Consider the following 10,873-nt stretch of genomic DNA (forward strand, 5'->3'; position numbering starts at 1 on the left):
GATGGTTAGTAAGCACATCCCGCTCTGCGCGTGGCATAGGTTACTGGAATGCTGTCAGACTGCGAGTGATTTTATACACACACAGCTAGAGAGAAGAGAGGGAGAGACTAAAATTAGCTTGAGAGGTGAGGCGGATTTCTGTCTGCATTTCATGTCTAACCAGATCAGCTCATACATTGCAGTAAGTGCAATAGCAATATTCATCTATTTTTTGTATGTCACTCACACACACGCAGCTCATTATATAGTAAAAAATATTTAGCAGTGTAAAATGCTCCACAGATGATAATATGCCTGATTATATGCTCAGGCAATCAAGGGATTGGTAGCCGTAGCATTGGGAAGGGATCCCTATTTTATAAATAATGGTATGGCTAGCCACTTAGGAGACACTGATGTTAATGGATTGTCTGTAAGGCATTAGGGATGTTTAAGATCCCAACATTAATCTCTGCAGAAAAAAGAGTCGAAGAGGATGTGGAGCAACCATGCCCAGAGTCATAAAGCATATTGCTCGGTTTAAACGCCTGCCTTTGTTTAGCAAGGAAATATCTGAAGTGCCTCTCTATTGCACAGCAGGTACATAAACAAAAGGTTAATGGCCAAACCCCACTGAGGGATGGAGAGCTTTGATCTAAGCATTTCTTAGATGTCATGCTCCAGGACTGGGGTCAGAGTGAGTTTTAATGGGGGGAAGTAGGTTGAAGCAATCTGACTTGCGCAGTGCCCTGGTAAGACACAGAGGACCAAGGCCTACAGGCTTGAAGGGGTAGTGCCTGTTGGATGAGGCAGAAGGACCTGACCAAAATTAAATACACAGAAAAGAAATGAACTAAGCAGCCTTTATGGCAACTTGTGTTTAAGGAAAGAGGGCTTCCATGCATCTTATAAATCAATAGATTGCAGTAAGATGGTATCTCACCGTCTTGGTAGGAAAACAGGGAATTTTTTTGTTTGTTTGTTTAGCAAGGAGACAAACATATATTCAGTATATTCAAACTAGAGAATATTCAAGTATCAAATCTGAACATCTCCAAAGTATGTCTGGGGTCATCCAAAGAGAAAACCAAAGCCACTCACAAAACTGGGTCTAGATCTAGCACATCTTCCAAAGTTGTGGATGTTCAAGTCCATACCCTACACATTTTGTTTGAGGGCCAGTTTTCATATGGTTGGAATAAACAAGTATATGTCCAGTTTCCACCCACCATTACTGTGATGATGCATGGAAATGCTGCTGTGTAGTCAGACATTTGCACATGGCATTACCTGTCTTGTACCCATGGTCATGATAAACTGTGTGCATGCTCAGGGCCAGATCCAAAGCCTACTGAAGTGCACAGGGAGGTTCCCACTGACTCCAGCATGCTCTGGAACAGGCATTAGTTGAGCACTTGGAGACACACATTTTGTTTCTCCAGTTGCTAACCCAAAGCATGGGAAACTTGGACATATGTACTCAGAAGAGAGGTGAATTAGTATTTAAGTGGCTAGGCTTTTTTGTCTAAAGCTCTCACAGGGCTTTTCCTACTAGTAAATCATGGCTATGCTGTAGGAATTGCACAGATTTCATTATTTCCATGTTGCAGGTACGGGAAAACACACACACACTTTACATAGCCCAGTTTTACAGAGCAGCTCATGGATGGGGCTGGGCACTGAACCAGGAGCTGCTGTGTCTTTGCCCAGAGGTTGTAGCCATTAAGCAACCCTCACCTGCTAGAGGTGTTTAGACAAGGCTCCCCAGGGAAGCGGTCACAGCACCAAGCCTCTCAGAGTTCAAGGAGCATCTAGACAATCCTATTAGTCATACAGTTTAGTTTTACGTAGTCCTTCAAGGAGCAGGGAGTTGAACTTGGTGATCCTTATGAGTCTCTTCCAACTCAAGCTATTTTATGATTCTATGATAAATAGAGATGCAGAGTATATCTGCATAGGGAAGTTAGTGCTTGGTACATGGAGAGGGGAATTACAGTGCATTGGCTCCTCTGTAGGGGTTCAGCGTGCAGACACTCTCACAGGACATTATGGCTTAATGTTTTAGTGCCAGGTAGGCTCATGCTATCACTTCCAGCTTAATCCATGGCATATCGACCCCAGCACAGGCAGGCTCACAGTCATCTCCTCTCATGTTAAATACATCACTGATGGCAATCATCTCGACCAAAGTGGTTCTGCCGCTGCTTCAGCAGGGTGATGACTGAGCAGAGCTGCTTTCGTAGTGCCTCCTGTCCATCTGCTGTGCAGAGACTGATGGGCAGTCATTTTGCAGTAAAATGCAAATTAATTTCTCCACTTCACCTGCTGTAGGCTGTGGCACACAGCAGACGTGGCCACCTTTGCCTCCCCTTCCTTGGCCATCCAGCCCCCAGGAGACACAGCCTGTGCTGTGCATCCCCCCTCCTTTCTTGCACCCGGCCTGGTGACTGCAAGGTCACAGGCTCACTTGGACCAGAAAGTTGACACTGTTTTTTTGAAGATGGAGAAGGGATAATTTGGTACTGACTCTGCTTGGTGACCCAGCTGACCCTGAGGCTTCAGGACAGCTGGTCTGGCACAAGGGACAGTGCAGAGTCTTACAGCCAGGAGAGCAGAAATGAGGAAGCCAGACCCTTTCAGGGACAGCCCTCAGTCACTGAGGGGTGGCTGCAATGTCAAACCTAATGTGTGCAGAGACACATAAAAGTCAAGAGAAAATATCCTGTGAATATCCTATCCTATCCTCCAAGGAAGAGGGAAGCCGAAATCCCAGAATCAGGAATGTCCACCAGCCTTACATCTATCGCCTCTATACCACAGGTCCAGGATGTCCAGGATGTGAAAACATCCATAATTACGGGTTACCTTTAATTACAGGTTACATTGTAATTCTGCCCAGGAAGCCCAGCACAAAACTAGGGAAGTCCTTCACACGGTTTGCTCACTTCTGTGTGGTGTTAAATGGCACAGGTCTCTGCTATGCCAGAGTACTGCCTGCCATGCTGTCTCCTGTCCTTGGCCTGTTCTTGTTTTTTTCAGTAGTTTAGAAAAGCTGAAGCCGAGGGCACATGTTTGATGGCAATGCACCTCTTCTGAGTTTCATTACAAATGTAATGCATCTGTAAAACATTCCAGATCCATTAGAAATCGAAGACATTAACTTGGAAAGCTTTACCGAGGAACTGGAAGAAGATAAAGAGTTTGGGAGTTTCTGTTTATTTCTTTGAATTTTCATCTGCAGCTAAAAATAATGCATCCTAACTCATAAGGTATTTGTTGTGGCTTCCTTCTTTGCCAAAGTGCAGGCTAGAAGGTGAGCACAATCAGTTTGGACTCATAGAGGGAGCATCCAAGGGTGAAACTGAAAAAAAAAGTTTATTTTACCCAAAACACCATTTACCATTTCAGCTGAGACCAAGACGCTCTTTAGACCTCTCCCAGGCAGATGCATTTTTCACATTTTGATGGTGATTTCAGCTCATAAAGTGATTTGGTTATTGTGAGACTGAGACGTATAGTGTGTTTCTGAGTTATTTGGGAACCTCCTTACAGTGTTATGCCCAAAATATTATTTCTGGGCAAAAGGGAAACACACCTTATATATATAAAGACAAGAATTTATTCTTAGTATAACTGAAATCTTAGCACTCTAATAAAAAAAATTATTAGCCCAGGTCTAATTATTACAGAAAAATAAATAACACTCCTGTGCAGAAAAAGCTTCAATAATAATAATGATAATGATGATGATGATGATGATAATAATAATAATAAATTTAAAATTGTTACGCACACTCTTCTTAACTTATACCCCTATTCCTGGTGTTATGCTTCCCCTGCCCTTGCTCATCTGGGTCCTAAGGCTGGTGGCTTCATTCTGGGGGTGGTGGGGGTGTTACAGGGAATTGTCAGCATCTGGAGACCTTCAGTGGGACAAATGCAAGGTTGATGGTGATGGTTTCTTCTTCCTCACTCTAGATTCTTCTGGGGGCCAGTTTTATGATTGTTAACATGCTTTTACACCTTGTTTTTCTTCACTGGATGAAACTCCATTTTACATCCAAATTTACTATATATGTTGATTATATGCAAGATACTATTTCTTTGTCCTTTTTGCTAGCCCTAAACCCATTCTTGTCCAGCTCCGTACCTGCATTTCTTTAACTGACCATAGGTGAGTTGTTTTTAGCTGTGAGGTCTCTAAAGTCAAGCCTGTGCCCTATCTCTTACTATCCCATGCCAGTACTCCTCTGCACCACATCCTGTGCATCCACTTCTTAAGGCCTCTGCTGTCATATCAGGCTTATGATTAACTCTATTAACTCGAGCGTATTAAGTTGGAGTCATGAACATCTCATGGTGCACAGAATAGCTACTTGTTACTGTTACATGTATAAAACTATGGTTGTACCATACAGTGCTAGTCAGAGTAAAACAAATCAGACATAGCCACCTGGTCAGAAGGAAAAAAATGCTCTTACAGCTAAACCAAAGCAAAATAAAGCAGCAGGCAGGTCAATAAAAGTCCAGGCAAAAAAAGCCTGACAAGCCTCAGTCCTGACTGTTGCAAACTCAGTACAAAACCTGTGGCCTGCTACGAGCAATGGTCATACAGTACTGCAGGGATAGAGGGTTTCAATAGATCCCATTTCTGGAATAAACTGAAGCAGAAAGGCTTTGCATACTGCATACTACTAAGAATGTGGCTTAGGCTTATCGCCCTTTCTGTGTCATTTCTTCCTCCTGCCACTCTGTATAAAGACACAAGGAGCAATGAGGAGCACTGTGGGGTCAAGAGTGGATGAAGATACCTTCAGAAAACAGGTAAAAGTAACAGCAGCTTTTGGTCTCTGGGACTGAGGATAAATCACTTGTTTGGCTGGGAGTGGGGCTTTCACATTTGTCATTTCACTGGCTCATGGGAATAAGGCATTTCCTTACTTGAAGAGAAAAGCAGGCATGCCTCAGGCCACAGCGGTCAAGTTGCTAATTGAACTGAGCTCAGCTCCTTCCCACCACATTTTTGCCTGGGCACACATGTGAAAAACTTCAAGGAAGTTGCTGCTTGGGAAACAGAAGGACAAAAGCCGTTGGGGAAGATTGGGAGTGTCTCCAGCATCCTACATCTGTCAAAAAACTTCAGTGAGATGTTTCTTGCTCCCTTTCTGCCTTTTTTCGGTGATCTTTATTGGCATCTGTTTGCACAGCACAACTGATGCCAATTCCTCTAGGTGCTTTGCACAGGAGGGGCACAGGACGGTCTAGACAGGACACACAAAGAAGTAAAGCCATTGCCAGGTATCAGGTGCCCGAGCACAAAGCAAGAGAGTTACAGAAACCTGATCTCTTGATTCAGAAGCATGCTGGTTTTCAGTATCCTGTCTGCTGGTCTTCTTTCTTTCCTTGGGGAAAAAAACCCTGATCTGTAGGTGATGGATGATACCACTTCGGCCACAGTGAGCCTCCAGCAATGCTCACTGTGTCCTGCTTTCCACATCTGGCCCGAACTGCGCGGTGCAGCTTGTGGGCATGCTGTGTGATGAGTTAGCACCCTCGTGCAGAGCCCTGCTGTGCTCTTCTGGTTTCTTCATGCTCTTAATGCTGTGGTTATGAAAAGAGTGAGAGACTCAGCTGGTGCCAAGGGTGGATCCCAGCTCAGGGATGCGGTGAAAAAGAGTGTGACTTAAAAGACCTGATAAAACAAAGGTCAAAGAGTGCAGGTGTTGGATAGAAAAGAAACTGCCCAGTTACTAAGAAAATGGTGGACAGCTTACCTATGTCAGGAAACTGGAATAGTATAGCTAACATAGAAGGCTGGCTTTACAGAGCATGAAGCGTTTCTTTTATATCCTGCTACACGCTTACCAGCTGACTAAACAAGGCTTTGAGATGGTGGAAAAATCTACAGTCTGACCTGTCCTGAATTGCAGAATATTTCACTTCTGCTTGCAGAATGCAAACAGTGAGTGAAACAATCTCTGACTATATGGCTAGAGGCTGGAAATGAAAATAAGCAGAGCTTTAGCAGTTTGGAAAGCATTTGAATTACATGTAATGGGACCAGCTGATGTGCTGTATGCAGAACAAATCAATCCCCAGATGGCTATTTACCTGCAGAAGTTTGGAAGTGAAAGATAACTACCTAAAATGCAAGAGTCATATGCAATATATGTAAAAGGGAGTCACCTGGAGACAAATGGAGGATGTTCAGATTATGCCCATGCTGCTGGTTGAGAACTGCTGTAATCCAGACATACATCCTGTTCATACTGCTACATTCAGATGCTCACCTGCACATTGTACCAGGACCTGGAGCACTCACAAGAGGTAGGGGAGTCTTGGCAACACACTGTTTTCTGCCAGGTTCTTGTTTATCCAGCCTGTGAAGGGCTTAGCCTGTTGTGTCTGAGTTTCACCTAGTGCTTCACTTCCCAACTGCAATGAGTCTGAGCTCTGCCGCAGCAAGCCACAGACAGCATGCACAGAAAATGCACAAATCAAGGGGGCCAAGTATGCCTTTGCCTGTTCCCTTGTCCACTTTTAAGCTCAGGGTATAGACAGAACCCTTGATATAGGAAACGCTTCCAGCATATATGGATGCTGATATGGGGCAAGCCTCTTAGAAGCAACAACACAATGTGGTGGCCACCAAAAGCATAGGTCAATGCCACATGAGCATCATGAGAGCAATGCCAGATGATGAGCTTCTTTGCAATACACTTACAGTGAAGTGGAGCCTGCTGCAAATGTGATAGAAGCTTTACAATGGTGAAAGAAGGAAGGTGTAAGACCGAAGATGGATCTTGAGACTACTTAGGTAAATCTGCAAAGTTTTCTTCTGTTTCCCATAGGGTAGTTAAGCAAAATCCCTGGCATTGTAAGACTGTGGTCACCTAGTGCTAACACTATGTTACATCCTCCACGTCTGGGAAAGAGTAGCTGAGAGAGACGCAGATGGCAAAGCATGAAGTATCATGGGGTTACCGAAGTTCTGAACTCTGGCCCCTCACAGCAATTATCAGAAATTTTTAACAGCATTTCTTGAGTTATGATGAATATTTGTTCCTTTAATCCATCTTCTTGCTTTAAGACACAGAAGTTATAATGCATGGCAGGTCTCTATCTCTACCGCAGATGAAAGCTGAATGCTTATTTTTGGAGCCACTCTCATCTCTTCTGGCATACATAACCTCAATGTGCGTAACAGCATGGCACTGGCCAACTACAAAGGCATGTTGAAGACTCTCTGGGTGTCACTGTGTGACCTAAGTAGCAGAGACCTATGGCATAATACTAGCTGTGGCCCCTGACTCTGAGGTACAACCTCCCTTACCTTCAGATGAGGGATGTGGGAATATTGAGTCTTTCCCAAAGCAATTTCCCTCCTAGGTCTCAGAATGAGAAATGCTGCAGGAGGCAGGCATTGGGGTCTGAACAAGACTGAGCAAGGGGGATGGGTGCTGAGGTCTCAAGTTGGACTGGGCTTAGGACAAAAAGTGAGCTGGGCCAGGAGATGGGTCAGGAGGAGGACCCAAGTGAAGTGGCAGAATTGAAGAGTCAACTTTCTCAGGGTACTGGAGAAGACAGAAAGCAATGAGGTGCCACTAGTACCACCCTTCTGCCTGTGTTCTGAGTGGGGCTCTCATGGGTATGGGATCCAGGGCCCAAATACACTGTTTGGCTTATTGAACTCTCTATTTTCAGGGAAACTGCTTGTGAGCAGCTGGTGGGCTTGCCAGAGCCTGGGGAATGTCGGGTGCTGCAGGCTGGTCAGGGCAGAATCTCTACCACCAGGAATCAAATGCTTTTCCTCTTTCAACTCCTGGGGAGGGATAGCCCATTTCTAAAGGTAGGCACTCAGTAAAGACTGGAATAACTCCAAAGGAAGGATGAAGATATTGCTAATGCTCACTGAATCATATGTCATATATCTCTTCAAATATAGGTTAGCTCAAGTAGCACGCTTGTGTCTGGAGGATGAGATGTCAGCTTGGTTTAATCAGCTATGAAAACAATAAGGCTCATTTTATTCCATTTTTTGAAAATGCTTTTGAGACCCGATTGCACAGAGCTTGCATGCCAAAAATCCTGGTGTCTCCCATTTCTGTGAGCCCATTTGTTTCAGCTCCCAACTCCTGTCCTAAATTGAGACTACATCTCTCAAAGACAGTACATAAATAGACAGATCACCATGCCTCTTCCAGAAAGTAACCTGTCAGCTGAGCTCTGTTTAAAGAACAAAAAGCCCCTGCAGACAGTCTGTGCCTACAGATACATTGAATCAGATGCTGTTTTTCCAGTGAATGGCTGAGACTGTGAGACAGTCTTATATTGTTGGACGTTTTCCTTCCTCGTGATGATTATGGCTATCAGTACCCTGTTTCACCATACCTCTATGTAAATGTCAGGGCTGACAACTACTGAGAAAGCATTCAGGAAGGCATGAATACATTTAGCTTCCAAAACTGATGAAAAGCAATGCTTTTTTACGCAACCCATGATTAACCTGGAGAATTCAGTGCTACACAACATCAATGAGGCTAAATGCTTTGCAGTCTCCAAAGTAAGATTTTTTTGTTTCTGTAAACATTAAGGTCTTTGTTCTGTGCACATGCGGCAGCTGACACTACACCAAAGACTGTGACTTCGAGGTCCTACCACCATGCAGATGGGCAAATAAATAAAAAATTATAGCTGTGCCATCCATAACACAATGGTGACAAATTCATCTGAACCTTCTCAGTTCTAGTGCTGTACAGGTATTACAAACAGGAGCTTGTCAGAAACATAACATCTGTGCACTTGTGTGTCAGAAATGCCAGCACTATGAGACTGAGCCGCTTTGCAGAACGTATCAGTTTCATTCCATCTTTTGGCAAAACTCATGGTCCAAAAAGGGGTGAACATATTTTTTTAATTATTTTTATTGAATCCATTACAAAAGAAAAATCCAGGTTGTGAGCAGCTCCATTAAACCTTACAGTATCCAGGTTGTAATCCATAATTAACTGCTGGAGGTCACTGAAAATAATCTTCAGCTGTATTATCATTACAAAATTATTTGTTAAGGAAGTCTTTGCAGTGTCTTCTGAGGCCTCACAGGCTGACAGAGACTTCAAAGTTAATTAGTCATCAAGAGTGCCTGTTCCTAGGCCCTGCATTTTGTTGTTTCATAGACAATGTACTTCACCCAGAGCCAAAGATAACCACTACGTTCTCTGCAGTTTCCAGTGGATTTTTTTGCAATGGGCTTTTAATCTGGGATAAGTGCACAGTCCAATCAACAATAAGCACTTCAGAAATACCTGAAAAGTGTATTTGTCCAAGTAAGATCCTTTTGGACTTTATTTCTCTAATGCTTTGTTCAAAGAATTGTATTGAATGGATTCCCTGAACAGGGCACTTGTGATGACTCAGCCAGTGACAAATTGCTTCTACCACCATGTTTAATGAGTTCAGAGCCTGCTAACCTGCAGCTGATCATCTGTTTCCTTCTTCTTTATGGTTTAATGTACATGTGAAATTGGCTAGTGAGAATTCGCTCAATAGTGGATGGATTACTAGCAAAATGAAAGCAGGAAATTCCATAAGGCTGCTTAAAGGAGAAGCATTTTGATGCTTCAGAAATGCTTTGGGCATGATGGTTTCCCATTAAGTCCATTGAGGTACGGTGTTTGCTTGGGCTGTGAACTTTCTGTGGGAGGCCTGCCTCAGTGCTCATTCGTCAGGCACCCCGGAAAATGTCATCCTGGACACCTCTCAGCTGTCTGACAATACAAATACTATAAATATCAGAAACCCTGAAGCAGCTGTTAGTGCATAACAGCCTTTAGTGAGATCCCAGCTAACAGTTGTTGAATTGAAAACTAAAGGAGAATTTAAAGATCTTCACAGTCCATGCCACCCTTTCACTGACTGAAGCCTCTGGCTCATATATCTACTTGATTCAGGACAGAAAAATAAATCTATTTGTGCCTCACTAAACATATGGAAATACTCATCAATAATGCCCCAAAGAATGTTGCATTGCTTCAGCATACTGCAGGATTTAGGTTAATCACTCCTATATTCCATTTAAAAACAGTCTTCTGCAGAACATGAGCAAAACTATCTCCTTTTGATAAAGTGGACAACTAGTGATAAGGAAAGAACTTGTACTACAAGGTAACCAAGGTAAGAGGCAGAAAGAAATCAGCTCAAGTTTAAGATCTTAGATGGAATTTAGAAAGATGGCTTAAATTTTCAAGATACATGTCAGTTGGATGCTGTTTTTCTTTTGGTTTTGTTGTTGTTGTTGTTTTTAGGTGAAAACCTAGGAAGTAGAAGCGCTCTCCCTCCATAAAATGGAGCCTGCACAAACTCATGTTTACAGTCACCTTTCTGGGTGACTCATGCCAGACTGCCTTTGCAAACACTAGTTCAAGATCTCAACGGCAAGGTACTGAAATTAAACCAAAACATCAGTGTGGCCCTCTTTTCTAAATAGGATATGAGATAATTTGCAGAAGGAGAGAGACACCACTGGCAGCAAAATTGCTCTGGGTACCACTATAATAATAATAATAATAATAATAATAATAATAATAATAATGATGATGATGATGCAGGCAAATGAAGGGCCATAGCCTATATTCATGTTCTGGGACTGCAAGCTCCCCTCTGCTCAGCAGCACATGCTGCAGTTGCCGTGTGCGTTGCACTCTGAATGTGGTTTCTCTCTCCCTCCCTCCTTCTCTCTCCCTCCTTGTCTCAGGCTTTGCATTTCTGCACCAAAATGCAGTGAACCAAAAATCCAGTCTCCAGGGGTCCAGGAGTTAGACTGGGGGAATGCTGCTCTCCTTGGCATCATGGATGGTGGGAAACCTCAGCAGATACCCAAGGTGGCCCTCCCTTT

Source organism: Pelecanus crispus, chromosome 3 (genome assembly GCF_030463565.1).
Source record: "Pelecanus crispus isolate bPelCri1 chromosome 3, bPelCri1.pri, whole genome shotgun sequence".
NCBI classification, from domain to species: Eukaryota; Metazoa; Chordata; class Aves; order Pelecaniformes; family Pelecanidae; genus Pelecanus; species Pelecanus crispus.